The following is a 14,671-nucleotide window of genomic DNA, read 5'->3' on the forward strand; positions in this document are numbered from 1 at the left end:
AATGGGACATCTCTTTTTACAGACTACTAGCAAGTTGGAGTCACCGTAAAGTTCTCAGAATAGGAGGAAACATGGAGAATCTTCACAAAAAGCAGTAGGTGTGTGTGTGTGTGTGTGTGCAGATATATGTGCTTTCAAATTACTTGTCAATATACAACGTCCCTAATATTTTATATGTTTTTCTAAGTTAAGGAATACTCAAGAGATGATTTGCCGGTTCCTTCCTCTGAAACATAACCTATAGCCCTTGGTATTCATTGGTGATCTCCCATTCAAGTCTTAGCTAGAACTGAGCATGCTCAGCTTTCACAATGAGGTAGATCCAGTGGCTTCAGATGCAGAAGGGATCAAAAAAGCCCGAAAGATGCAATACCTTCCTTAGAGTGGAAAGCCAAATTAGAGGCTGTTTAGGCTACAGTCCCATGTAGTTTAGGATATACCTCACTGAATTCAGTAGGCAAAGTATTGTGCTATTTGTCTGTGCTAATCTTGTGTCTATCAAGCAATTTGGCCAAAACAACGTGTTGTAATAGGAAAAATACATGGATGCCATTTAATTTTAATTATCCAGTGCGGCTAAAAGTTGAAAAAAAGATATTGTGATTCTTGGTAGCATCAGCATGGACATTCACATTTGATCAGTGTCACCCAGAGATCAGAAGTGGAGTATAAGAAGCACATTTGTTCTCTTTACAAACTCCCTATTTTCTGCAAAAGCTATGCTAAGAACAGGGACAAGTAAATTTAATTTCAAAGATTTGACCTTTGACCTCCATGATCTATGTTGGCCCCTCTCCAGCTCAGAATACTGAGTGATATCAAATCTGCATTATATATTATGCCAAACAACAACAGAAAACAGTATCTTTACAGAAAGTGCAGTTCACTGGAATTTGACTCATATTCAAGGCCTGAATACTTTACCTGGCACTGATTCCCATAGATTTCAGTAGAACATTCTTATATTGTGGATTTGAAGTTCTGGCTGGATAAAATAAATGTATTTTCTTGGAATAATCTCCTTTATAAGTGCACTGAAAATATTTTTTAGTTTATTTAAAAGAGTAGAATTATCTCACCAAAAAAGGGGAAAAGCTCAGACCTCATTCTTTTGAATATTCTGAAAGGATGTTTAGAAAATATAATGTGTGTAATTAGTTATTTATTCCTATGTCTAGCACCTAAACAGTTACATTTTAGAGGTGCGAAATGTGCCACTTCTCCAGCCATTTCATTAACAAGTGCATATCTTAAATAGCTGTGGAAGGCATAACTTTATCTTGTAACTGCATTCCAAGAGGCGATGTCTTTTGTAGCTCTCAGACACCACCAAGGGCCATCCATCACTGAAATGTATCAGGTAGTTAAGTGTCCCTTTGTTGAAGACAAAAGCTTACACTAACCATTAAATAAAGAGGAGGTGCAGCGAAAGGCTATTAGGAAGGAATCTGCCAAGCCATTTGCACGAATGGCATCTGGTAATGTATTTATGGCTAACAAATGGGCAAGTGGATCACAGAATACACTCTTGGCTTTGAAAGGAGGGATGTGTATGCTGCTGTCTGATGTAGAAAGCCAAATCTCTCAAGTGAAAGTTAGCTAGCTGTAAAAAAAGAGGTGGACAGCAGAACTAAGCAAATGAAACAGGACATAGCAATGAGGAGCCATAGCTCAGAACTATATGCTCAGTTCTAAAGTTGGTGTGCAGAAAATTGCAGAAGCAGTGTGTTTGGCATTGATCCTACTTGTACCCAGATGAAATAATCTCTCCAGTGGTTGCGTTATTCACAAATCCGGTCCTATCTCTCATAAACCTTTCATTAGGGAGAATAATTCTTTTATCTCTGTATTACATGTGATTAGCCTACTCAGGCACTCCCTGATCAAGAAACAATGTAGGTAGGCGGAACAGGCCAGTAATAATATTAAGAATATTAAATAGGGACAGCTATTGATACTCCTATCCCAGACTTGGAAGTGTTAGTTTTGGAGCTAATACTACCAGAATCAACCATCCAGCATGTAACACTTCCACACTCATTTTCTAGATTAATTCTTTTGATTAGTCATTATTATTATTATTATTATTATTATTATTATTATTATTATTCACACAAAGACATAGTATCCCATAGCAAACGAGATATATATGCTGGATTTCATATCACAAAATCACAAGTCAAACACTTCCCAAGTGTTTAGGACACTGTCATGTATTTTCGGATGATGTGTGCAGATTCCAGTAAGGTAGCCTTTTGCAGTTGACAGATCATAATTTTGTCAATGTTTATTGTTTTCAAATGCCGGCTAAGATCTTTTGGCTCAGCACCCAGTGTGCCAATTACCACTGGGATCACCTGTGCTGGTTTATACCAGAGCCTTTGCAGTTCGATCTTGAGGTCCTGATAACGGCTGAGTTTTCCTGTTGTTTTTCGTCAGTCCAACTGTCACCTGGTATGGTGACATCAATAATCCAAACTTTTTTTCCCCACAACCATGAGGTCTGGTGTATTGTGGTCCAGAAATTTGTCAGTCTGGATTTGAAAGTCCCACAGTATCTTGGCATGCTCATTTTCCACTACCTTTGAAATTTTGTGATCCCACCGGTTCTTTGCTGCTGGCAGGTGGTACTTGTGACATAAATTCCAATGAATCATTTGGGCCACATAGTTGTGCCCCTGTTTGTAGTCTGTCTGTGTAATTTTCTTACAGCAGCTGAGGATATGATCAATAGTTTCATCAGCTTCCTTGCACAGTCTACATTTTGGGACATTAGCTGATTTTTCGATCTTGGCCTTGATTGCATTTGTTCTGAAGAATCAGGCCTTCTGTCTCCTTCAGTGTTCCATTGGTGAGCCATAACCAGGTCTAATAATAATAATAATAATAATAATAATAATAATAATAATAATAATAATACCCCACTTTTCTCTCCACAAGAAGACCCAACGCAGCTTACATTAAAAGCATTTCAATATCATTTAAAATCTACAAATACACAAACATTAAAATATAACTAAACATCATTGGTATTTAAAAATTCAGTTAAAATCCATAAAAAACATATTCAAAACTAAAAACCACAGCAGTCCCTGACTTATCTTTAAAACTTCTTTAAAAGCCTGAATAGAAGGGTTTTAGCTACTGCCTGAAGAACAGCAGGGAGGGGGCCATTCTGGCTTCCCTGGGTAGCGATTTCCAGAGTCAAGGGACAGCCACCAAGAAGGAAGGCCCGCTCTCTCGTTCCCACCAACCAAGCTTGAGATAGAGATGGGACCAAGAGGAGGGCTTCTACTTAAAATCTCAGGACCCAGGCAGGTTCATACAAGGAGATATGGTCAGCCAAATAACCTGGATCTGAATCATCTAGGGCTTTAAAGTTATTTAAAGTTGTTAAGGTATTGGTCCACCACAGAGTTGGTTTTTTCTTTTAATTTTCTGATGCTTATGCTTAGTTCAGGGTGGAATAAATAATTTTGGCAAAGCTAGATCCCCAAAGTTATAATTTTTGTGGAAAAATGAATGGAAAAGCATATGGAAAATTCACATGAGAGAATTAGTAGGAAAAAATGTTCTGATTCCTGCCCCATCCAAATAACTGATGCAGGGTGGGCCAAATCTGTATTAACAAAAGGAATGCCCATGATAATTGTGGAGATGAAGGTTGGACTTCTCTTGGCACTAAAATAAACAAGCTGTATGCCATTGAAAATACAGTGAAACATCCTTTCGCAGGATAGACAATACTGTAAATAAATATATAAATAAATATACAGCTGCCACTGTGCAACCTGGAGAAAATTAGCATTTTTAACTTTCCTGAAGATAAGCATAAGTATATTGGTAGAGTTCACATTCTGCCACTTTCAAATGGGATTTTGGGCAGAGCAGGGAAACTTGTGGGACTCTGAGTGCTGTTGAGCTGCCATTCCATTCAGCTAAGTGATAATGGATGATGGGAGTTGTAAGTTAGAAACATTTTGAATATCGGTAGTTTTTCATGCTTGAACTATACATTTCTTCAGAGAGATATGTTGTTTTGTATGCTTTCAAATCATTTCTGAACCATGGCAAACCTACCACAAGACTTTCTTAGCAGGATTTGTTGAGAGAGCATTTCCCTATGCCTTCTGCTGAGTCTCAGAGCAAATGATTTGCCCAAGATCACGGCATGGATAATTATGTTTGAATGAGGATTTGAACCCTGGTCTCCTGAGTCGTAGTCCAATGTTGAAGTCACTACACCACAAAACATCCTTTCGAAACTAATCTCAAATAAAAATAAGAGCACCAAATGTTATAAAATGCTAATAATATTTTATCAATACATAAACTCATTTCAAGAAACAATCACAGGGGTAACATCTTGCCATTCATCTTGGAGGGCAACTTTGAAATAAATCTTGCTTTGTTGCTTTAATCTATGATGAAAATGGTTTGGTTTCTTTTGAACACTTCAGTAAAGTTTGTTTCTTGTATTCATTTTAGTAAAATATAACTGGAAAGAAGTATTTTTCATCTGTCCATTAAAATATAATAAAATAATGACCTGTAAATAAATACAGAAGAAATGTTCCTATTTATTTTCTGATCATAACAGCTACAATAAAGGAAGGCACTGAATACAATCTGAATATGATATGAGTTCATTGGGGTTTTTTTTTAGAAAGCAACAATTTGTGTTGCTTGGTAGTACAAGTTGAGCATTCCTTATCCAGAATTCTGAATTCCCCCAAAAACATTCATTTTGGTGGAAAAAAATAGGATGGTTCAATAACACAAAGTTTGTTTCATGTACAAAATTCCTTAAAATAGCCTTCGACAATATATTATTTAAAATATTTATAAAATTGCCTTCAAGCTATGTGTATAAAATATATATGAAAAGATAACAGAATATCATGTTTAGACCAAGGCCCCTTTTCAAAGATATCACATTATGTATCTATATAGAAAGACATGTACTATTCCAACATCCATTTTTAAAAGAAGAAGAAAAAACAATTCAAAACTCTCCTGGTTCCAAGATTTTCTGATAAGGGATACTCAACCTTTCTGGTTTTTATTGGTTTTGTTGCTTTTACATTTAGTAGACCTAAGACTGAAGGACAAAAGCATATTTACTATTAATGCATACATCAGCAAAATTCCCATAACCCCTCAAGGCTTTGCTTGATACTGATCTCCATATATCTTTTCTCTCTGTCTGCCAGCTATTAGTTGCCTCAGCATTAGTAATCAAGGACACAGCAGGATACAAATTACCCTGGGCATAAATCCTTGGAGTCAGTAGGCTTACACCAGCCTTCAGGTTGGCCCAGTTGCGTGCCATTGCCCATATATCAGTCAGGAAGATGATTGGAATGACAGATGGAAAATGAGAAAAGGGGAATCAGAACATCTCCTGTTTACATGTCCACCATCTGCAGAAATAAAAACACTCCCATGTGGCTTTTCAGTATGCATGCTTAGTCTGTAGGTCATTTATGGGTTTGTGATCAAATGACAGGGAGCTTCAATCCAAAGACATAGCTGCATTAATCTGGAATCTCAGTATGAAAAGGGATTTTGTAGCACCTTTGAGACTGAGAGAAAGAAGGATGTAGCATCAACTTGCATAGACTCAAGCCTATTTTCTCAAATGCATCTGTCTTCCCATTCACAAAGGGGAATTGTAGTACCTTAGAGACACCACTTCAACAGTTTGACACCACTTTAATTGCCATGTCTGAATGCTATGGAATCATGGGAGCTGTACCTTTACCAGTTCTTTACCCTTATCTGCCCAAAAGTGCTGGTGCCTGACCAAACTACAGACCTCAGGATTCTACAGCATTGAGACCTGGCAGTTAAAGTCATGTTGAGCTGCATTAATTCTACAGTGTAGATGCACCCTCAGTTTGTTAAAAAGCTGATGCTACCATTTTTTTCTCTCAGTCTCTAAGATACTACAAGTTTCCTTGAAAAACAGGAAGATAGAATGAGGAGCATTTGTTGAGATGCAAACAGCATTTGGAGCTTTCTTGGGCCTACTGCAGGAGAGACCCAGGGCTCTTCCAGTCACAGTCTGACTCCTGCCCGGATCCACAGCTGTTTCTTTAGGCAGCAACACACCCAGTAACAACACAAGTGCAGCCATGCTCCCAAACAAGTGGCAGACTTGTTGTAAAACATGATGTGCTTAATTTTTCTTTCCATTCATCTGTATTATAAATGGATAACAGGTTTATATTAATTTTTTTCCATAAAATTTTCTATCTCTACTATAACTTTTTCCCCAACACCTCTGTTCATACGTATTTACATTGCCACCACATGTGAATATATGTTCCCCTTTCTTGGTAACTCATCCAACATTTTTCTAAACAGCTCTTGTCCATTTTTTAAAAATAAAATTTTATTAAAGGTTTACAGAAAATAGGGGAAAATAAAATAGGGGAAATTTGCAGGAAAGAAAGGGTGGATTGGGTAGGGAAGGGATGTGGACATAAAGGGGAAAGGGAAAGTTTATGGATGTGGGAAGGGGAGCTCTTGTCCATTTTGTGTATCTTTGTCGGGTACCACTTCCATGCCATCTTGTAGTAGTTTTCTTTTATTCCAATTGATAAATTCTTGAGGTGTCTTGCTCTCCATAATTTTTCCCAATTTCTTTCTCCTGTTTTTATTCCCAGTTCTTCCTCCCACAGTTCCCTTGTTTGTATCCCTTTTCTCTCCCCCATTAATCTCTATTAATATTTTGTATGCCATATTAGTTATCCCTTTCTGATACTCATTTTCTTCTTTAGTCTGCTCTTTTAATACTATGTTTTCAAATTTCATTGGCTCTCTTTCCCCCAAAGTCTTTCCTTTCCAATTTTTGAACCATTGGTCCAGTTGAACCAAATGGAACAAATAGAATTTTTTTTTAGGTAAACGTGTGTTTTACAATGTTGTAATCCACCTCGAGCTGTGAGAAGCAGGCAAGAAATAAATTATTATTATTATTATTATTATTATTATTATTATTATTATTATTATTATTAGGAAATTCTATCAAACTGGAATCCTTTTCCCTGCTTTCATTGGAAGCCTGGGATTGTACTTTTAGGTCACCTTTCAATACCCCATTCTCTAGGAACATTTCAATTAAATTTGTTTCAAATTGTCATATACATGTATATACTGTAAAAACAGTTAAGGACACCCATAACACCTGAACTTTTCAAATGGTAACAAAAATTCCTTTTGTGGCAAGAACTCCTCTCAAAAAGACAGCATGGTGTTAGTTGTAATGCTAGAGTGGGGCCTGGTTCATGAAACTCTTGTGAGGATAAACTAGAAAGAAGAACCACATACACATTGCCATGAACTCAGCAGAGGAAAATAAATTCATTCCTTGGTGACAAAGCCACTAAGAAATGAATACATGATATCATAATTAATGAAAAAAGAGAACAATAACCAGAATATGTTAGTGCCAATTAAGTTAGCAGGTGGATTACTAGGTAGGGATCTAGAGGAGATATTTCAGCAAAGTATTTTTATTTATTTGTAAGGGTTAACCATTCTTAACCTTTAGTTGTCCTATATAAACACTTACAAGATCCCAAATGAATTGTTTTGGGGGCTGCTGTCAAGCAGGCATGTGTGTAGCATAAACACAAATATATTGTAAGTGAAGTTACAGAATGACTGATGTGTTTGCATCCCCAACTGTCAAGAGATTCTTTCTTCAGTCTATCTCTGGTGACAGCTGCTCAAGGGATTAGGTACTTTCCTCCCCTCTTTCCTCCACCACACACACACACATTTGGGTACACATTCAATCACCTTTCAGACCAAGTTTCTTTACAGTTGAAATGTTTTCCTGATGGGCTAAGAGATCATCACAGAAGGAATTTCACTTCTTCTCTGGAGACTCATCAAATGGTACAGATTAACCTTGGTGTGTGCCCAAAATGTTAATAACAGAATGTTTGAGCATCTATCACAGGCTGACCTTTAGAAAGGCAGCTGTTGATGACTTGGAGATTAAAAAAGATATTAAAGTCCCAAATAAAAGTGTATAAGCATTAAACTCTCCTGATTCCAATGATCAGTCAGGCGGAAAAGGAAGGAAGTTATTATTGAAATTTCACAATATAGCACTCCTGGGTGAGGAAGATTGTCCACAAAAGGAGCTCAGTGACACAATTTAGTGGGCCAAAAAGAGGAGAAAATGCTAGATGCTGTAGGCTATATTTCAGAGGAGGAACTGGAAAAACCTCTGAATAGTCCTTGCCTAAGACAATCCTTTGAAATGCATGGGGTGCCATAAGTCAACAGGTGGCTTGAAGGCACATACATATAAGGTCTTCTGAAACAGGGCTTCCTGAGCCAACATAGTAAATAATCAGCATCTATGGAAATAGCAGTTCTCATCTGTGGAGCACCAAGTTTCTTAGATTGTTGGGATATAACTGGAGAAACATTGAAAGACTCTTGGTGTCTATGTGTGGTTCCAGGTTGCCTGTCAACATATAGCAACTCCATGAATTTGAGTTTTTCTTAGGCAAGAAATATTCAGAGGAAGTTTAGTTTTGCCAATTTCTTCCTCTGAAATAAAGCACCTGGCATTCCTCACAATATCACCCTGTGGGCTTTAACTGTTTGCCACTTATTATTTATTTTATTTTATTTTATTTATATACCTTTCTTCTCCCCCAGGGGGACCCAGAGCGGTCTTACATAATGGCAGAATTAAATGCCATATATAATTCAACATGTAGAAAACCCAAACATAAAACACAAATAAAAACCGGTATCCAAATCAAATTAAAACAATTAAAACCATGTGACCATTACAAAAGGGGAAGTTTCAAGCCAAAGTCAGAGCCAGTCTGTATTCGAATTAATATTAATCCATCAGGTCATATCAGCTCATATCTTAGGATGGGCCAAATGCTTGATCCCACAGCCACGTCTTCAGCTGCTTCCTAAAAGACATGAGTGAGGGGGCTTCCCTAATCTCCCTTGGCAAGGAGTTCCACAGCCACACTTGATGTCACCTTTACTTCTTTCCGCAAAATGGATATGATTGTTATTTTCTTTCCACTTAAATTATTTTACATGGTTGTTGTTGTGAACATCTTGATGGTAAATTGTGCGCAGAAGATGATGGCGTTCGTTGGGAGTTTTTTGAACAGAGGCTGAATGGCCACTTGCTAGACAGGGCTCAGTTATGCATATCTGTACTGGCCATGGTTAGGTTAGATGGCCTTGGGATAACTTCCTGCTCTGCAGTTCTATGATTCTACTTGTATATTGTTCACAATATGAGGAATGCCAGGTGCTATATTTCAGAGGAAGAAATTGGCAAAACTAAACTTCCTCAGAGAAACTAAAGCACAATTCTATAGTTAAGGTAGAATACTAAGTTGTCTTCTTTTCCCTTCTTTTATGCTGTGAGAGAAATAAATACAGCAAAACATCAGAATGACTAAGTAGGGATTCAAGGAAAAGAGAACAGAATCTGAGGGCACTTCCAGAGAGTGCCAAAATGCAGGTTTTAAAACTGGGGGGGGGGGGGGATCCTGGGACCTGAGAGCAGGTCCACACATAGACCTCTCAGTCTCGGGAAATGTTCTCCCACTTTCCTCACATCTTCCTTTGAAGTGGATCAAGATAGAGGGTGGACAGGGGACATCCAACGGATTTTTTAAAAATATTATCTCTGAGATGCTGTTGTAGCCCAGCCTCCATCTGAGCTGTCAGGTGAGCCTGAGGTTCATTCAGCTTGTGATTATCCATGCACCTGCCTTGTCAGAGGTGCAGCCAGAGTTTGTTTCCCTGCCTGCCTTGCCAGAAGATTCTGGGTTTTGGCCTGAGATGCAGCCAGAGTTTGTCCCAGTGAATTCTGGGACCAGAGACAGAATGGTTGCAAACAGGCAGTTTGAACCGCATTCCTCAAAGCAGTCAAGGCCGTATCTCCAGGTGCCAGATGGACATTCTAGTTTGGATGTAGGAACTGATAAGGTGGAGAGGGATAATGAGCTTGACAGGAGGAGAGCGATAACTCAGTTGAGAAAAGAAAAGGAGTGTGCTAGGAGGAGTAGACATCTGCTTTTGAAATGAAATAATGAGCAATCTTCTCACAGTAAGGGACCTTGAATTTCCCATAAGAAGGCTTGCTTCTCTGACATAGTCAGAGGTGGTAACGTTGCAAATTCAAGAAGGAAGATCTTTGCTTTGTGTGTATTTCTGCAGCCTTGTATCTTGATTCAAGTTCCAGCCTTGCTTGTTCTTGTCTTTCCAGTTGATATTTTACAGTTTGGATTTCTATTCCAGCCAAGACTTTTGCCTTATGTTCCAGCTTGGACCCTTGTTTTGTGTTCCAGCTTTGACCTTGTACCTTGGATTAAATTTGGAGTTTTGTTCCTGTATTCCAGTGTACCTTCTTGTGTTTCCAGTCTGATTCATGCCTTGGATTAATCCTTGAAATCTTGTTTGAACTATTCGTGATATCTTTTGTGGGACTTACTTTGATATCCAGTTTGGACTATGGTTTTTGGGTGATTTTTATAGGCTCTTGCTTCAAGATTTCCAAGTACTTTGTTCTTGTGGATTTAAACCCATTTTATTGACTCTGAACTTTAATTTGCTATTGCTTGCATATAATCTTCAATAAACAGTTGTTTGCTTATATTCTGGGGCTCCAGTGTGGTTTTGAGGTGCCTACGCAGCCTAGAGATGCAACAGATGCGCTGGTCCTCATATGCGCACATGCAAATATCTTAATGTACACACAAGCAGATTTCTTCTCCTCTTTCTTCACCCAACTCTAAATTCAAGACCTGTTTAATATTATAAAAATCAAAAGACAGGAATGGTTTCAGACAGTTCTAATTGCTTTCCAATTGTGCTTCCCTTGAACCACCTGTGTGTCCATGGCTCCATTTTTGATATCCTGATCAGCTGTTTTGGGCTTGTAAAACATGCACGTGTGCTGGAGCAGTCCATACAGGGGGAAGGGAAGGAAATAGCATGTTTTACATAACTACTGGGATATACAGTCATGTGAAGGTGCACATTTTTTTGCCAAAATCAGGATTTAAGGGCACCTTTTTAACACATGTTTTTCAGCTTTTAACCCTATTATGCTCGCACTTTGGCTAAACATTGTTTAGCCCTTACCCTTTATCACAGTTACTGTTGTCCATTCATCTTGGCCTATATTTCACCAGGAGTTGGATTTGGAAACAGACTATGCTACGGATCCAGGAGACATTCCAGGCCCGGAACAAGGCCCCTTGGCCTTGCAGCTGCCTGATGTTATAATGCCAGAGGATCCACTAATTGGAGAACATTCCGATGCCTTGTCAATCTTGCCTACACCAGATGGTGTTGTTTTGGGCAAAGATGGGCCTTTCAATCGGAGGGAATGTTTTACGAGCAATAGGAGCAAAAAGGAGGGGGTTCGAAGAAGCAAGAGGTTAGCTCTTAGGCTCAATAATGACTAACTGTTCCTGTGTGAAGTTTTGTGGGTTCTGCACTCCCTTAATCTCACAACCTTGGGATCTCCTTAAAGGTGTTCCTCTTTGTGTTCTCGTTGCGGTGTCAACTTTGCCTTTCCTTGGAAGAGGTTCCAGTATCCAGCTCGTTGCCTTGTCTCCTGTCTGGAAACCACGCCAGGTTCCCAGTTCCATGCAAGCCTTGCCGTGCCGTGACTCCCGAGTAGACCTCACCTTGTTTTCCTTCTTCCTGATTCGAAACTGACTTTGCCTTGTTTACTTCTCTTTCCTTGTTTGGAGACGGGACTCTCCAAGTGGATTACTGTTGCAGTTTGCAGCGCTTGGTTCTTGTTTTTTTTTTTCTGAAGGACTATCCTTGACTTTGATACTATCAAGTTTCACTGGTGGATTATAACAAGGACAATGCTGAACTTGTTTCGAATGGTTAAAGACTTCATATTAAGGACTAATACTCTTACTGACTTATTTTGCTAACTGCGCATGGATATATATATATATATATATATATATATATATATATATCTATATATATATATATCTATATATATATATATATATACACACACGCTTCAATAAACCGCTTGTGTGTTATACGGGCTCCTGTCTGGTTTTCAGGGTGCTCCTGCAGCCTTGGGGTGTGACAGTTACTTCCAGGTTTTTAGCCATGTGTAGAACGGCCCTGAGCTATATATAAGCATGACAACAGGAATTCATTCCCCCTATAAACTTGCAGCTCCATTTTGCCTAGACTCAGCATAGCAAAGAAATACTGCTGAAATGGTCTTATCTGATAGGGATGCATGAGTTGGCATAACCACATTGTTTTTTTTTCTGACTATGTACTTAAAACAGAAATGTTATACTCATGTGAAAAGTAAGATGTAAGTAAAATTAAACAGATCTTTGTCTACATGTAATGACCTTTTGACCAGGATCAGAGGAGGTTTCTAAAGTTTTATTGGAATCTGTATTGAACAAAGAGAACTTCCTTGGCCAGCTCTGAAAACAGGTGCATTTGAACTGGTCAACAAAACACAGTCTGATGAACAAAACTGAAGGAAATTCTTTCTAAACCCCCCAATGTGAAAGTTTCATTAAGGCTAAGAAAAAGGTTTGCTATTTAGTACCATACAGTTGTGTTCTTTGGCACCCTGCAGCTGGATGACCTCCCATCAAAGGACATCCCAAACCTTTGTCATGCAGGACAGTCAGTTTCTGGGAAATCTCCCATTCTTATGTACAGTAAGAGGACAAATGGAACCTACAGGGACTTAATGCCGCTAAGCTTTTCAGTAACCTACCCTGATTTTAAAAGCAGCAGCACCAATAGTTGAAATAATGTGTATTAGCTATCTTGAATCAACTAAGAAACAAGATGCTCTTCAGACAGATTCCTGCATGGAAAGGGTGATGCTGGAGTAAAAAGATTGTATCACCTTAGAAACCTGAAACACTAGCCTTGACTTGAGCAGATGGTTATAATATACCAGACAGCACAAATGCAACATAGGTAGAAATACAAAAATTCCCAAGTGTATATCACATCTGTGTATGTTAATTTATATTCTAGGTTCAAATTTAGAAATAATTTGTATTTCAAAGAATCATAGGAAAAAAAGAATCATAGAGTTGGAAGAGATTACAAGGCCATTCATTCCAATCCCCCACCATGTAGGAATAGATCATCAAAGCACATCTCTTTATCCAGCCCCTGTTTAAATAACCTCCAAAGGAGACTCCACCACACTCCAAGGCAGCATAATCCACTGTCGAACAGCTCTTCCCATCAGAATTATTTTTCTAATGTTTAGGTGGAATCTCTTTTTCTGTAATTTAAATCCATTACTCTGTGTCCTAGTTTGGAGAACAGCAGAAAACAAGCTTGCTCTCTCCTCAATATGCGATTCTTTCACATATTTAAACATGGCTAACATGTCCCCGAGCCCCCGATGGTGCAGTGTGTTAAAGCACTGAGCTGCTGAACTTGCAGACTGAAAGGTCACAGGTTCGAATCCGGGGAGCGGAATGAGTGCCCGCTGTTAGCTCCAGCTTCTGACAACCTAGCAGTTCGAAAACATACAAATGTGAGTAGATGTGAGCAATGGTGGCTCTTCAGCTTAGAAATGAAGATGAGCACCAACCCTCAGAGTCAGACACGACTGGACAATGTCAGGGGAAACCTTTACCTTTAACATGTCCCTACTAAACTTTCTTTTCTCCAAATTCTGTAAACTGTTCATCACAGAGCTTGGCTTTCAGACCTTTTACCATTTTGGTCACCTTTCTCTGGATGCCTTTCAGTTTGTGGTGTAAACTCAAGTCATTTCTACTATGACTTAAATAGAAATGCAACATATGTCAGCACTGTGGGGAAAAGGGTAATCAATTAATCCATGTTTCTATTCAAGTGTTAATTGTAAGATGGGTGAATTCAAGGTCCATGCTGCTTTCTCTTCTCGTGACTATCTTTAAACTGAGAAGGACTGCATAGTCCTTCAACTAGAATATGGTTCCTTTACAGTCCTTCAGACAGAGGAGTGAGTTGAGACATAGCCCAACCCAGCATTGCATTTTCTTCCTTTTACAATGTGCCTGTGGCAGATGCAGGGATCAAGGAGTTCTTAAGATGGTGTCGCACTGTAGGCCCCATCATGTCTATGCACTGGTCATGTAGCCAGGAACCTAAGTAGAAGGACAGAGTCCAATAACATAAGGAGTACCTTAGCTCCTGCTGTCATTGGCTTGAATGCTAGCAGAGATCAAACATTTCTCAGTCTTGTATGTTTGCTTGTTTGATTTACAGTATATGCTGCCTTTCTCCCAGAGTGGGAAACAAGGTGGCTTCCAAAACATTTTCCATTAATTTTTTTAAAAATAAATCATATTATATATATATATATATATATATATATATATATATATTCAATTTAAACCATATAAAAGTTTAAAGGTAAGTGAACCTCTATTCCCTCCCTTCACTTATTTATGAAAAACCTGCTTAAACAAAAATGTATTAGCCTGCTGACAAAAGAAAAGTAAGGAGTACACCAGTCAGGTCTCTCATGGAAGAGTGTTCTAGCAGATGGGTGCAGCCACTGAGAAGGCCCTCTCTCAAATTCTCACAAAGTAAAGCTATGATGGTGGTGGGACCAAGATAAAAGCTGGCCCTAAAAATCTTAATA

The sequence above is a fragment of the Anolis carolinensis genome, chromosome 1 (genome assembly GCF_035594765.1).
Source record: "Anolis carolinensis isolate JA03-04 chromosome 1, rAnoCar3.1.pri, whole genome shotgun sequence".
Lineage (NCBI taxonomy): Eukaryota > Metazoa > Chordata > Lepidosauria > Squamata > Dactyloidae > Anolis > Anolis carolinensis.